Genomic DNA, 3,737 nt, shown 5'->3' with positions numbered 1-3,737 from the left:
TCTCTCACTATCCACTCTGCCTGTCAAAAAAAAAAAAAAAAAAAAAAAAAAAAAAAAGAAAAATGGAAAAAAGAGATAAGTTTATTTTTTTCCCATCTCTGTCTTTCCTTTTCTCTTGTCACTCTGCGTTTCCAATAACTAAGATAAATCCTTTTAAAAATTATTTATTTTGGAACAAAAAATTATGAAACCCATATATAGTTTATTCTTAATATTCACTTTCCAGGAACTTTTTGAAGAACACTCATAGTCTCTGCTTCCTGTCACTCTCCAATGTGCACATGTTCAAACTAATTTTTTTGAAATGATGAGAATATAGATCTAGAAGATTTTTTGTATCTGAAAATGAAAAACATATGAAAGGACAGAAATTATTTGTACATATTTTATTATATTTACTTTTTTTTTTTTTTTTTTTTTTTTTTTTTAGACAGGCAGAGTGGACAGTGAGAGAGAGAGACAGAGAGAAAGGTCTTCCTTTAGCTGTTGGTTCACCCTCCAATGGCCGCCGCGGCTGGCGTACTGTGGCCGGCGCACCGCGCTGATCCGAAGGCAGGAGCCAGGTGCTTCTCCTGGTCTCCCATGGGGTGCAGGGCCCAAGCACTTGGGCCATTCTCCACTGCACTCCCGGGCCACAGCAGAGAGCTAGCCTGGAAGAGGGGCAACAGGGACAGAATCCGGCACCCCGACTGGGACTAGAACCCGGTGTGCCGGCGCTGCAAAGCAGAGGATTAGCCAATTGAGCCGCGGCGCCGGCCTATATTTACATTTTTGAACTTACCTTTTAGTTGGCATTTGGAGGAAGGCAAGAAGTATAAAAGACAGTTAGGGCTATTTGTATCGCATCTTAATTTGTGTGTATTTGTTCACCCATGCAAAGGAGTTAGGATCTTAACTCAAGGTTCCTGTTACTTCCTTGATGGTGTATTTTTTTTCTATGCACCTACTGACCAAAAGACAGTCTGAAAGGGGGTACAGTTTTACAGGTTCCTGCACATTCTTAGAAACCAGTACAATAATGCAGTTAAGTGTGTTGATTCCTATAATCAGTGTTATACTGTATATAACTTATAAATTACCCTATCTGGATTCAAGTTTACATAATAAGGCATTAAAAATCTTGTAAAAAGCACCAAAGAATACCAACCACTGAATAATAAGCAAGTAAATCTGTAGCTTTTCCCTGAGGATAGGCATGCCTTTTTCAGCCACTTTAAATACATATTTTATATAATAATTATAGGAACTAAACGGTGTCTTGGTTTCTCATTAGTTAGTTAACTCCTACACTCCTTTTGTTTTCACACTCTAAGAAAGCTACTGAGTTATGAAACTCCCCCACAGTTCCAAAGGCAGCACAATATTCTGAAGGCAGAATTTATGGCTGGGATTTAAGTTCTTGTAGTTCCCTCTTAAACAGCGTGTGGTTAAGTAGAAAAGCATTTCTAACATCCCAAATATACAGCAAGAAAAATAGAGAGGGAAAATTAGATAGGTTCATATTTTTTATAATTTCATATTTTATATCTTCATAATTCATAGCATTCCCCGACTCTTTCTCAGACTATAGAAGAATGAAAGTTTTTGATTTTGTCTTTTTATTTTTCTTAAAGCTTGGAATTTTTTTCTTCTCACTCATGAAAAGTTATTCATCAAAACTATGAATAAACATAATGATCAGTGGCAGCATAGATTTGTTTATTTCTGTTTGACAGGTGACACAGTGATGGATCAAACCTTCATCAGAACGAAGATAATTTATAGCATTGCTGGTCACATAATTTCAGATACTCAGTTTAGTGATGTTTGAAAATTAGAAGATAACTTTTATTCAGTGCATACTCCTGAAGATAGTTAATCCATCTGAAAACTGAGCATTTTTGTATTGAAATTTAAAAAAAAAAATCGACCATGACCATGGAAGAAAGTTCACATTCTGTCATTCTACTAAAATTCCCCTTTTAAAAATTACTGATTATCTTAAAATGATCCATTGACATTTGTTGCACTCTTATTTACAAGGGTTGAATTGAGCACTAATACAATTTAGATACTAGCCATGAGTATGTGCTGATATTGAACTAAATCCATGAATTCAAACTTATAAAAATATTATTTTAAACATTAATGTGATAACCTATTATATGCCAAAAAATCCAATATTAAAGCTATTATTACACTTTTAACTCAAATATTTTCTTAGAGAAAAGAATAAGGAATTTTGATTTTAGAACTGAAAATACAAATAGGTTGTATCAGAGATCTTTTTAATCGGCTTTTTTGTTACACATTTATAGAGTAGGTTTAACATAAGCCAAATTTTTGCTAAGATTTTAAATATCGCTTAATTTAATCTTGTACTTGTAGTCTTACACATTTTCCAATAGGATGCCCCCTCAAAATCTGAATAATATTATTTTAGATTAAAGAAGAAAAATTTGTATTAGGTAAGTTTAAATAGTAGTTATAAAAGTAAAGATTTCAAATCTCAACAGAAGGCAACATATTCCATTTCCCTTTTTTTTGATACAGATTTCTAAGAGAAAGTGTGAACATTAGTATGCTAAATGTTTGGTCAACATAATTTCAAACTTTTCACTAAAAAATCATGATTTGAATGGACTAATGAGATGGAAAAAAAAAAAAAAAAAACAAAGATATAGGCAAGAATGGATGCCAGATAGCTGGATTCTGGTCCCAGCTTTCCCACTGAACAGCTGCAATACTGAACAAATCATTTTAAGGATTTTACTTCTGTTAAATGAGGGAATGGGGCTTTAAGGTATTCTTAAGCTCAAAAATTCCATGAATTTCTATTTTAGAAAGCAGAAAACACACACGAATTGGGGAGGATGTTGTGACACAGGGGGTTAAGGCACTGCCTGGGACACATGCATTCCATATGGGAGGACTGGTCAAGACCTGGCTGCTCTACTTCTGATCCAGCTCCCTGCTAATGCACCCGGGAAGGCAGCAGATGAGTGCCTGAGTTCCTGCCACCCAAGCAGCAAAACCAGATGAAGCGCTTGGCTCCTGGTTTCAAGCTGTCCCAACCCCGGCTGTTGTAGCCATTGGGGGTGTGAACTAGTGGATAGAAGATCTCTCTCTCTCTCTCTCTCTCTCTCTCTCTCTCTCTCTCTTTCTTGCCCTTCCTCTATCTTCAAATCAAAAAATCTTTTTATATAGAAAAAGTACAAACAAATTGACAGTGTTTCTTTATCTGAAATTTTCCTAATCAATCATCCCACAAATGTACTGCTAAGAATTTTAAAAAAGAAAAAAAAGTCACCTTGAAATACAGTCTCATGTTGTCTCCCCTGAATAAACAGTGCACATCTCACTGGCAGGGGTATAAAAAGTCTACCTTTTATACAAACAGTGATACTTTCTGCTTCCCTCACCTATTTTCTCTTGTTTCAGCCTGAGGGGGAAATTCACGTGTGATACAACGTGGAATGTTACTTTACTCACAAGGGCAACCTCCAAGACTTTGACTTTGTTGATGAATAAGCTTCCCTCTACATCCCTCAGGACCAGTGGAATTCATACCTATGCTCAAAACCTGGCCAGTTAATCTAAGTGATAGGTAGAAGCCTGCACACAGATAATGGGTAAGCACGTTGATGAAAAGTCTGGAGAGCAAATTTCTGGAATCTCCTTAATTAGCCACCCAACATTACCTAGATGAGAGACCATTCTCCAGTTTTCTTGTTCCAAAGCAGACATTTGGAAATGGA

The 3,737-nt window shown here is 35.9% G+C and overlaps 1 long non-coding RNA gene across 3 annotated transcripts in view; it reads right to left on the bottom strand.

Annotated features, from left to right (window-relative positions):
- Window positions 1-3,737, bottom strand: part of LOC103350790 (uncharacterized) — a 772,648-nt gene that overhangs the window by 165,011 nt on the left and 603,900 nt on the right. The gene's annotated exons all lie outside the window — the stretch shown is intronic.

This window comes from Oryctolagus cuniculus, chromosome 8, assembly GCF_964237555.1.
Source record: "Oryctolagus cuniculus chromosome 8, mOryCun1.1, whole genome shotgun sequence".
NCBI classification, from domain to species: Eukaryota; Metazoa; Chordata; class Mammalia; order Lagomorpha; family Leporidae; genus Oryctolagus; species Oryctolagus cuniculus.
The sequence above is the reverse complement of the archived record's forward strand: the minus strand, read 5'-3'. Positions and strand labels throughout refer to the sequence as shown.